Source organism: Ornithodoros turicata, chromosome 7 (genome assembly GCF_037126465.1).
Source record: "Ornithodoros turicata isolate Travis chromosome 7, ASM3712646v1, whole genome shotgun sequence".
NCBI lineage: Eukaryota > Metazoa > Arthropoda > Arachnida > Ixodida > Argasidae > Ornithodoros > Ornithodoros turicata.
Window position 1 is genome coordinate 13,663,873 of NC_088207.1, and position 12,609 is coordinate 13,676,481.

General features: G+C 43.3%; 1 long non-coding RNA gene across 1 annotated transcript; it reads left to right on the plus strand.

Annotated features, from left to right (window-relative positions):
- Positions 1 to 518: 518 nt before the first annotated feature.
- On the plus strand, positions 519 to 1,877 carry LOC135399557 (uncharacterized). Its single transcript, XR_010424336.1, has 3 exons — positions 519 to 615; positions 1,049 to 1,187; positions 1,735 to 1,877. It is a non-coding gene; the product is annotated as an uncharacterized LOC135399557 (long non-coding RNA).
- The last annotated feature ends 10,732 nt before the right edge of the window (positions 1,878 to 12,609 follow it).

Here is a 12,609-nt window from a genome sequence, read left to right on the forward strand (position 1 = left end):
ATCATTGGCGATTGATTGGCAGGTCTTTGGCCACCGGGCTCATTGGCCAACGGTGCTAAATTTGGGATCGGCCAAAGTGTGGCTTAGCAAAGTTTGTAACATGCTTGGACGACATATCTGGTACAAGCATTCTGGCCAAACCTATACCAGACACCTATTTTAGCACCATGAGGTTTTGAAGGTGATGGCAAGCTGGAGAATTATGCGTTATAGCAAAGGGTATGAGATGCTGTTGCAGTGCTGCTCGATTTTTTCATTGATAAATTATACACCTTTGCCAGCGATATGTATATATATATCTTCTTTAGCGCTGCGTATTTGTGAAAACGAGATATGAAACACCAACAAATTTGAAATTCATACGCGGCATCGTCGCAAGGCCGCTTTCAGGTAGTGTGTTGCTCCCGCAAACGAAGCCGGTCTCAGCGATATCGCGGCCACGCGTCCTCTGGCTATTATTGGCTCTGTTGGCTGATATCCGTATCCATATCCAGCAATTCAAGAAAAAGCGGTGCAAATGGTGAGGTACAGACGCAAGGTACAAACAAGGCTTCCGTCCTTGTACATCGTAGTTATCGACAACAAAGTTGACGACTATTCCACACTGTGTTTCAGGTAAGCATCACTAGTTTGTTACCCGGCCAAGTTGGTGCCGATTTTTTCTAAGTTGCAACAACACGGCAGGGGTTTGCCCCCATGGCGTCATGCTCCCGCAAATTTCGAATACTTCCAAAGTTGTCCTGTTGGTGCACGTATTTCAACATTCTTGTCCCGAGCTTTTCGTTGTGGATCTTGAAATGCATTTTGTCATCCCACAGTAGTTCGTGAGTAACCGTGGAAGCCGCGTCAGTAAGAAACCATGAAACACACTCTCAGTTTATATATCGGCATTGAAAATTAGAAATCGCAGTGAAGTCTGTCTGTTTTGGATTGTTGTGCTATGGCTTACACAGTCATACTGCGTAATAATGCCTCGCGAGAACAAGTGTCAGACTTTCGAAACTTAGAAGGATGGACTATTTACTGGTGCGACGTTTCAAATTTCTAGGTGCTTCCGTGGCCGCGTTTGTGGCGTCTTCACGTTCTGCTCCAGTTCTCGAAAAGGACCCACAAGTCTTTGGTGGCCAAAGGAACTTTGCCTTCCTTCAGAGATATGATCAATTTTATTACTTGCAGTACACAACACTGTAAGCGCGCTATTTACTCTTATGGTTATGGAACACAAAGAAATTTAAGTTAAATATATTGAAGCTTTTCGTAAATTATTGTCTAAGTAAAGCGTATTTATGTGTACCAAATAACCACAAGGCATGCGTGATAGTCTGTGAAAAGCCAGATACTACGATAGTTTCTTTCCTCTGTGTGTTTGTGTACCTCGTTAAAATTTGTTTTTAAGCGTAGGGTTTAGTACAGTGCACCACTTTTCAGTATCAAACTTGGTGTGTCCATTCACAGTAGGCGACATCTTCCTGGCATGGGGGACACATCTGCTCATGGTTAAACCCTAGTTTCAGCTAGATGTACTTTTAATACATGCTTCTTCTGTACACGCTCTACTACATATTTCTAGTATAATGCTTTCCTCATTTGGTGTTCCTAAAAACTTCCCATCTGCAATGCTCGCATCTTCCACTTGGACTACATCCCATTTAGACATAGCGAAAAACAGAGAACCAAATACGTTGAAAGTATGGTGTGATCCTTGTGTGATGTCTTATGGTGCTTCCTTTACAGGTTGTGTACGCATCAACTTTGAGGGCATGACGGATGCTGCGGTTAAGACGACGGTGAAGAAATTGCTCTATTTTGCTGCAGACAGAAACGGTGGACGGTCACGACGGCGAACCCGAAAGGAGACTGCGGAACAGAATTCTATTTCTTAGAACCTACTCCTATTTGTTCTTACTCCTATTCGTACAATACTTCCTATATTCTTTGAAACTGTACGTTTGGAATGCGTTTTTTTTTAACTGCACGAGAAGTACGCAATAAATATGATGATCGTTCCATACCTCACAGTGTTTCCTATTGCATACACATACACACACAGGCACTATGTATAATATATAATTACATAGATATGTAATAGATATATAGATTAATATCCACATTTGGGCAAAAGTTGGCCAGCCAAATGAAATCCAATCTTTGGCCATTTTGGCCAAAGGAACCAACGCCAAACCGGAAATGTGCAGTACAGCCAAACTTGTTTCATGTTTGGCCACTTTGGCTGGCCAAGTTTGGGCCAACATTGGGCTACATTTGGCATGTCGCTTGGGTTCGCCCCTACGAGCTACGATCCGCCGTGCCATCTGCAAGGCCATCTGTGTTATCGCGTTTATTATTTACGTCGTGGGTGGTCATGTTGGTCGCGCTAAGCAGAAACCAGAAAGTATAAGTGAATGACATGTTCGTGAATGTTGTGTCAATTATTCGAGAGACCTACATATACCCGGTGTAGTTTTGGTGTTGGGGGATGCAAAAATCATGTTCGTTCACCATCGGCGGCGGGCGTTTTCTACCACAAGATTCAACAGGAGAGTGCGCGAAAACGAATGTGGTTCGAAACACTCGTTTATTAGATGTAGCAGTGGTGTCGTGTGTGCTGAGCTCATTTTGCTGCCAATGACTACGAATATCCCGTAGAAGGCGAATTGTGAAGTCGTAACGAACCACACTGATGCTCAGTACCCAGTGATTTTGGTTCACCGAGGTGACGAGTTCAACACAACGTCTTAGGTACGTACAGGCATCACACATGTATAGATTATAATATAGCGATGATTATAGCTTGTGTTATCCTACTTGTCCCGTACACAACATTGTCAACATCAGCAAATTTAATTTTAGGGGCCTTCCGCTGTTGAAGTGGCACAAGACTGCTTCGTGTGTGTGTGATCCAGGCACTCAAGTTGACATGACAGAAATAGCTGAAAGCAGGTATGCAAAGTCCACAGATGGAAGCACTAGACTTGTTACGTGTTGCACTTTTTTGGAGTCCTTGGACAGGTGCAGAACATTAGTATGACGTCAACAACAGGAGAAGAAACCGATGAGTACTACTAGCTTGTTTGAAGGGTACATGAATACTTCCTGTTGAGGTGTAGTTATGACTATGTAGGAACGCTGATTAATTTTCTAGAGATGCATCCTCTACACTTGAATGCCCAATGAAACAGCGAACGTTCATTGTGTTTGAAGCCCCACTACTGGAATTGTTCAATGTGTGTCAGAGCTGTAGTGAGCCATGCAAGGTTACCACATCATATTGGTCCTAAATTTGCAGAGTTCCCCTATCTCGGACGCAACTGTCATTTCTCTTTATTACTCTTCCGATCCTACCTTCTCAGAGATTACTGTGGTTCACCGTACACTGCATGGGCACTGCCTTTCTCTGCTCATGCTTTCGGTTTCTTGTTTTGTTGAATAAATCTTCAGCTGAGTTTGCAGCCATTACGCTGTCTACTGTGTTTGCCCCTCATCTATATTGATGTGCTGTAACGGTATAGCACATCAACATGCCAACAACCTACCAACAACTACCAAACAACCTTGCCTAGTCCTACTTTTGGATGGAAACTACACGATGTGGTAACATCCACATATATAAAGTTTTAGTCGACAAAGATTTGCTGTTTTTGTACAACCTTCATTGTACATTTCTTTTGTCTCACTTAGCATTCCTGAAGAAATGTTCTCATCTTCATCAAGATGACAGGTCATTGTTTCATCTGCAGCATTGTTGTTCCTGTAATCTTTTCACCAACAGAGAATACAAAAGTGAACAAATGGTAAATACAACTAGCTTGTTAAATTCAAAAGCAAAAGGCAAAACTGTTTATAAGTCTCTTGTTTATTTTGTTGCAGGTTTTACAACTCTATCAAGTACGTCAAAACATCAGAGGGCAGGAAGTCCTACTCTGTTTCCTAAATCCCTGTACAATAAAAAACAAAGATATAGTTTGAGTTGTGACAAAACATTCCTTCTGCTCTTATATTATATTTCAATCAAATGTTACGATGCATTTGTAGTGTACACTGAAGCCAGTTTCAATTTGCAGGGCTGTCAAAAGTATTTTACAAAACTACATCTCAATTACAGTAACAGAGAACTTATGCAATAAATTAGCCATTTTGGAGTACTATGCACACCAATGGTGCATGGTTAACTTTGAACCCAGATCAAGGGTTAATAATAATTTAAGTCAGCCCTCAAGTCCTCCTTTACAAATGGTAGTTGGTGACGTGATAATGAATCAGTTACAATTATCCGTTTAGCAAAACAGAGTAAATTAATGCTAAATCCCAATCTTGGTTCAAATATTAATTGACATTTGGAAACGTGGTCACTAAGAAGTATACTAAAAGGTTATGAACACAGTTCAGCTGAATGACACTGATGAAAACTATCTTACTTACTCCTCACATATACAATTGAGACATGAGTATAACCTACAAATACATCTATGCCCACAGGTTATTTAACCCTCCAGGAACAAACTAGGAATTATAATATGCTGTGACAGCAAAGAAAAAGCAAGGAGAAAAACTTGCAGCAAGCACGAAATGAAAATATGCTGACATCAACATTTCTACAAGTCTGCGCACTGATGGGAAAGCATCCCTAACTCCATGCATGACGCAGATCGAGATCCAGTGGAGTACTTTCTATTGTATTTTCTCGGAGCACCCCATATCCTTCTTGTGAATGGAAGACAGGTGGTATAACATAAATAAGGGTTTTCAGTCCAGTTTGCCGTTCAAGTAGCGCGTAAAGACCACACGGCGCTGCTCAAGGCACAGTATTTCGAGATATTCGGTAGGTCTGATGCAATTGTCTGTCTGCCTTCCACACGCATTCTCTATCTCTCGGCAGCAAAAACCGTAGTATCCATCCGTAGTATCCGTCGGTTTGCATTTCACACATGAACACCTGCACGACGAAAAAACAGCGCTTGTTTCGGCTTACACAAGTGCTTCTCCCTGATACATGGAAATTTCACAAAGCAGTCCATGTTCACGGCACGGTGAGCTACTGCTGAAAACGAATGTGACTCCAACTAATCTCTAGACGAGGAATCTTCTGCTGCGAAGAACACACTTTCCACCACGATAACGCACGAACAACAGTTCTTCGTGAGCGACAGTCCTCGGATGCGGAATTCTGCGAACTCATGTTCAAGAGGCTCGACATCCTCGACGTAGAAAGTGGTCACAACTGCCCACTGCCATTTTCGTTTTCGCCGGATTAGCGCCCGGAAGTGTGCGTATTACATGCGTCCACGACAGATGGCGCGGGGTCATGCAATTGTTGACAGACTGCTCGGTTTCCTACTAGGTCCCTGGACATGCAATTATGGAAAATTCGATTACAGAAAAACTACAGCGATTTCAGCGGAGTTCTTTGATATTTGAACTTTTGAAGGTTCAAGCTTTTCGCTGAACATAAAGTTTCGATAGGTTTATATTCACTTTTCGGTCCCTTTAACAAATGTCTAAAACAATAGCTGGAATGTCACTTAATCAAGTATGCTACAAAGATTATACATGCAAATTAGAATACTCTGGTAGATGATAATACAAATCACTGGTTAACAAAAAATGTACGAAGCTCTTTTTTACTATGTCCGATTATAACGTTCCCACATATGGAATACCTATTCGGCGGAGCATGCTCTTATGATGTTTCTTACTCATGTTTGTACTGTTATCAATTACAACTTTGGATTTCGAAATATACAGTTTAAAAGTGATGAGGACAATGCGCGTATGAATACAGGACACGCACTCTTGATCCAGCCTTGATCCATGGCCAGCTGAGGACTGAGCTGTGAGCAAGGCTATCAGGCTTCCGGGGGGGGGGGGATGGTTATGGCGGTGTTGTGCACGGATTGCGCGGCGGCGGTCATTCGAGCTGGATGTAACTATGCCAGCTATCTGTTACACGACCAAAAAAAAAATCGCCAGCCGTCAAATCAGAAAACACCCCGTCCCCCTAAATTAGATAGCAACACTGGCCACAGGTCAGATACAGACAGCCGGTCACATACTCCCGGTTGAACAAAATCCTCGTTCACAGTTCTAGCCCTGGCTAGCCCCAAGCGCGATGAGAGCACTACTATCCGCGGCGGACGTAGAGCTGTCGGCTGTCCACCAATCATGGACGGTGGATTTCAAGACATTTATTTCAAAACGTTTATTCTTCAAAGTTTATTTTTAAGAGTTTATTTCGACAGCGTGGATTTTATCCTGATTTATGTCGAAGAGTTTGTTTTGAAAGTTTGATCTTTAAGAGATTTATTTTTGAACGTTTTCTTTTTACATGATTTATTTCTGCGTCATCCCCCATCAACAGCGACCTACGACTTCAAAGGAACTGTGTCGGTATTTGCCTGAATCGTTTCTTGCAAAGCAGCACCACAAAGGTCGGTCACACACAGATGCTGACAGATGTACGCCTTGGAACGCAGTGCGAACCTCACTTCTTTTTCCAGAGGTGATTTTCTAAATTTAGAAATCACTTCGCACTGATCCAATAAGGCCACAGAGCTAAAAAAATTTGCATGATCATCCGTTATCACTGGAATGCTTCCTTCCATAGCTCTTTAACGTTATCATGCTGAGAGTGTTATATGAGCAAAAGTGGTCGACGCGTTGCTCAAAGAGTACGAGAGCATTAAAGGCATATGGAGGGGAAACAGATAATGACAGATAAAGATAGTGACGAATGATAACGTAAAATGTTTTGGGGGCTCTGTGGTCTTGTTGGATCAATGAGATATGATGTATAAATCAAAAACTTCCCTCAGCAGGAGGAGTGGAAGCGACACACATTCGACAGACAGGAAATATTTAGAACGAAGACATGTCCTTGAATGTGAGGGGCATGGTGAGAAACAAGGCAACGACAGAACAACAACTAGCGTGGCTTCCATATCTCTTACCGATAGGGTGTATTTTTTATATTGACTAGCGCGGGCAGATAAGCGTTTGTTCAGTGTAAACAATATTCTCAAGTAAGGGGAGAGGGTAGCATTTGAAGTTGTATTTAAAGCCCAAGGACAGATCTCGTCTTCCCAATTTGGTTGGCTGAAGAGTGGGAAAGGAGAATTTGTGACGAATCCAAAAAAAAAAAATAGCTATCTGGACCAGCCCGCTTTGTGAGACACTCTCCGTTCGCTATCACTATCTCTGCATGACACAGCAGAGCCTGTCGCCTGCGAAGAAAACATTTCCGCGACCAGATCGAGGGGCTCAAATTTATACGAAGGCGATATTCGTCCCTTACAACTATGGCTACAGCGTGCACCGGTTGCCTCGTGCGATGCGAACTCCACAAGCCAACTCGGCCAGCTCCTATTGAGTTCGTGTAAACGCGGCTGATGTGTTGAAGAGATGAGTGCGAACCTCCCTTCGTGCAGTACATTCCCCGCTAGTGGGTGCAGTGAAGTCGCATCGGTAACAGACCGTCTAGGCCAGGGTACTCTGAGAACCTACGTGTGTCGTCTTCTGTGTCCGTGTCTCTCGGTCTTCTTCATGGATCTATACCAGTGAGCCTGCACCCTTTCCCTTGTTTCTTCAGGGTACTCAAGCTCAAATCGAGTCGCGGACAGCATTGACGCTTGGATGACATCATGGCGGACCGGACAGAAAAGAAGTGACCGAAATTATCGCAAAATATCCCAGCATAAAAAATGTGCGAAGTAAACAGGAGCTGTATATTGGACATGCGGTGTATGTACAATTAATCACTAAAAACTTCACTTAACACACGAACAGAAATAAGCAAGCTGCCATTCCGATTCGGGCACTGAAAATTTGAAATACGTTTCACGTTCTTCGTATATAGTTCTTCACGAACAATTATCCCAACTTTTAGGAGCACTGAAATTGTCTATTTGCACACAATATTGTTGCCTTTGCTTACGTTTTAAACGTGGAAAAAGAAAAATCTGAGAAAGGGCAAAAATTAAAAGTCTAATACAATGACACGTGTACACAAGTGTACCATCTCTATTTCCTTCCTACGATACGTTCGATGCACGTACTAACCGAAAGAGCTGCCCTTCATCGCATTGCACACTAGTAGACCCTGACACATCACCTGACTGCAGTTTTTCTTCCTTGAGCATGGAAATGATCGGAATAAAATATGACGGGAGAAGTAGAAATTACGATTCTGAGCCCTGTGTTACATATTCGCACAAACAGTTTGAGCGTAGCGCGCTATCCTGGAGCTCGAGGGAGCTTTGAATCTCGCGGCAGAAATGCCCCCTCACTCGGCTGGTAGCCGCTGACGTCATATGGCCGCGCCGTCTGTTTCTTTCTTTTTTGCGATTTCTCCGGCGTCGCGACGCCGGGAAGCCGACCGTGCAGGAAGCGTTGTTGTTCATCGGACGTCGTGGAAAGGACAGGTGATCAACTGAACACCCTTTAGGCGACACGTCTGCTCTTCTTGACGAAACGTTTTGTGAAGTTGGAGCCTAAGCTCCGCCAGCTTCGATTTCGCCACACAAATGTACTAGAGGCTGGTAAGTGATGCTGCTAAGTGTGAACGAACATTCGGATTGAAATATAGTGCTTCTTCTTGGTTACAAATGCATAGTCATGAAGCCGCGGCGCAGAGACCATTGTTTTCACTTGAAGAGGTCGTCGACCATCATGACTTCTCCGTGTTGTGGTCAACACTACGGGCTCTGAACCGCATGGACACTGGCATCTCCGAGGCGAAAGAGCTGACCCATGAATGCATAGCTGTGTAACATTGCGCTTACCATATCTTACTGATACCCGGAGCGCAACGTCTCCACAAGCACAACAACATGGATACCAAAATAAAGTCAGTAGAATTGATATCTGCTAGCGATCTGTGGGAAATCCCAAAACGCATGGCCAAATAAGCATTTTCTTTTTTGAATGGTCATACGCAGTATACAACAATGGCACATGGAATAAGTCTCCAACTGACAGGAATGTATTTAGTCGTATCATATATATGCTGCACACACGTACAGGCACAATACTGTTCACTAATCGGAACAGAAACCACAACCGTGTACGATCCACCTCAACCCGGGCCGTCACGTCAACACAGAGGACTAGCCACACCTTTTACCCTGCGCGCAGTCTTGTTCTATGCAAAACGTACGAGACAAATCGTGTAAGAACGCAAGTGAATGTCAAAGGCAAATAAATAGCAACCCCCCCCCCCCCCCGTCTCAGTCGGTAAGTCGCCACGATTCCGCAGCTAGCAGACGATTCTGGCGGGGAGCGAACGCTTCCGGCAGCCAATGGAAGTGGTCGGCCACCTGACGTCACCACACGCCAGACTGCCAGACTCGGCTTGTGGGAGACTGTCGCCGCGGAGCGCATTCTTGCAAACTAATTTTCTCAAGAAATTCGCGCTTTTCGAAGGAAATATTTTGCGTGACAGTTTATGAAGGTAGTATATTCATATCAAGCGGCGTAAAAATATATGTTCCAAATAATTTCCGTGTAACTTCATTCTTCCGTGTACCACCATTGTCCAAGTATGCTCAAAACCTGAATCTGTCTTCCAGAACTCTTCACCAGCCGAGTGCCTCACCTTTGTAGACCAAATCTGGGATCGACGTATCGTACTACTTTCCTTATTGAATACAACAAGAGATATGGCTTCATAGCGTCCTTTGTGCACTGGGGTATACTGGACCCTAGTTTACGTGTCGAATTTCCCTTACCATAATTACCATTTTATTTGTTGTTGTTACTGTACCGTTTGCCAGCGATATTTTCAATGCGCAAAAGCATGTGCAGATTCTTTGCGTGAACGCATTTAGCCTGAGTTTCGCGCAGGGAGCATGTACCCCACCGTCTTTGCCGTAGCCTGCTTTTCATCTTTGCTGAAATTCCAGCGTGAATCTTAAAGGTCAGATATGCCGATTTTGAAGTGCCGCAGAACTGAGCGATACTCGCGCTGTGTGTTCATTACCGAACACTGAATATGTGCGCGAAATATCTTGCTCCAACTGTTAGTAGTTTTTTAGAAAACAGTTTTTTTAGTTCCCACGCCCGGCCGTCAGACCGTCGGCAAACCCTGCGCACGGGCGCACCGACGTCACTGCTCTCGGTTTATCTGTCTTTGGCTTGGCATGGACTCTTGGCTTGGCTTCTTTCGTTTCCTCCTCTGTGCATCGTACATCAGCGAACAGCTGTTATGTTGTTGCTAAGCCGGAAACAAAGCATGTGAATGTTTTTTTTTTGGCACAGCGTCGTTTGGAAAGTGCACTTCCTTGTTCTGACCTTGCCTTTTATGGGCTGGAGCGATATGATTCGTAAATATGCCACGGCGAAGTTGTCGAAGATGCGAGAGTGCTACGCTGTTAGAACAATTCATCGGTGCATTCAAGTGTTACCTATTATAAGCTGCCAAAAGACCAAGCAGTGCGAAGCTCTTGGCTGACAGTGGTGCCTGCTAATTTCCACTGCAAGGATTTCGTCCACGAATGTTATCATAGGTTACGCGCGACTCCAGAGGCAATTTGGAATCTCGGCACGAAATCGTCTGATGAAAATCCGAGGTGCCCGACGCATAACATTTTGAACGTGCCACGGAGGACCAAGGCAAAAAACGAGAGCAAAAAATGGTAAGTCGAGGTTCAGATATAAAAAATAGCAAGCTTAATGAATCGATTGCGCAGCTGTCCTACTGCACTTACTCTGATATAACCACGATTAACAACACAATAGTACTATTGATAATCTAACTTCTGAATTATCACAGGTGCACGCTGAAGGCGGAAATGAAGCATGATCTGGCTTGCATCTGGTCATGAAGAAATTGCTGACACGTTAGTTGCAGTCCACCTCCACCAACAGGTATGACAATGTGATGTTATAATTTGAGTATTCATCTATGTTCAACTTTTCATGTGCATTCGCATGCAGACATTTTGACACCACTTTTAAATCTGCCCTCAAAGTTACAACCTGTGCTTCGAGGGTGGAAAACAAAGATCGCCATTCCGATTAGCTGCTATCTCCCAGTTCAAGTACTTTTGTGTCTGGACACTGGTTCCTGTGGATGGGGTGTTACAAGCTTTACTGTCTGATATAGAAGGTACGTTACATTAGTTCTGTTAATTTGTCTTTTGCACATTTTTGTTACTGTTAGCTGGATTACTGTTGGACATACAATCCTTTGACACACCGAAGCTGATGTCGCCTCTGATAACATTTTAGAATTTTCAGTGTCATCAACGTCCATTGAGGAAGGTGCCTTTACTATCTGTGAATCTTCATCTGAAGAATAGCCCAGAATTCATGTTAACATTGTCTACTCTTATTAATTCACTGTCTGTTTTCTGAGAGCTAAGAAAAATGGAAACTATTTATTTGTCACAACTTCACACTGGATACTGGTGTGGTACTGGCTTGACATGTAAGCTAAAATACCTGGATTCTTCAATAATTGTGTTCAACTTGGTGCATTACCGTGGGCAATGCCACACTCACTACATTTTTAGTGGGTCCGGTGCACAAATACCGTGTGCATACTGCATACATACATACTGTTCGATAGGCAAAAATACCTGAGCAGTGCTGTGTAGTCTTTTTACCCAAAGTCCATACTCTTACTGCAAAGTCACAGTACGTAGAACAGCAATGTGCAGGTATGCTGCGATAGAGATTCACAACAGAAAGAAGACTGTTGAGAGCATCTAAATCTTAATGAGACGAGGCTTTCGTGCGCAAGGCTGCTCTTGTTAATGTCTAACATGAACTTACAAAATCCCAGAATATATAAAACATGTTGTAATGTAGAGAGCGAGGGGTGGTACAGACATAAAAATAATTATATAATCATATATAATAAAATAAAAAGGGGGTACAACTCCCCCCTCAACTCAACTCGACAACTCAATAACTCTACTTATTCTCTACCTTACAACATGCCATATATTCTGGAATTTTGTAACTTGATGTTAGACATCAAGAAGTACAGCCTTCTGTGCAAAAGTATTCTTTCTGTTGTGCACAATCATTATACAGTAAATGCGACTATCCATTTCTTGTCATTAAATGATTTTCCTTTCTTTTTTTCTGCAGTGATGAGCATCCATAAGGACACATGCCAGAAAGGGAGTCTCTTTGGGATGACAAACCCTCATCACCTCATGAGGATACAATGGTTGACGAATGGTTCTCAAGCACATCGAAACTTCCAACAAATAATTCATGAAAAAGCCAGTCAGTGCTAGCACCAGGAATTGAACGTGGACCGTCCTGCTACCAGTCAGAGATGTTACATTTCAGGCGCTCATTGACTTTTGGTGAATTACTTGTTGACTTTGTCCCAAGGTGGAGCTCGCCACAGCTCATTTGTCTATCTGTTAATGTTGTGGCGTGTGTTGCGTTTTTCTCTTTGTGCGTTCCAGACTCAGAACGGTTAATTTGGATCAGGTCAGGTACGTTTCATTTAGACATGGCAAACATAAAGTGGTGTTTCTCAACACAACTTAGCAGTGGCCTTCATGCATTACTGCCACGGCCATTAAGCGTGAATGGAAGGCTGCACATTATGCATGATGTAAAACCCCAAGACTAGGGAACACGAAGGGACAAACACAA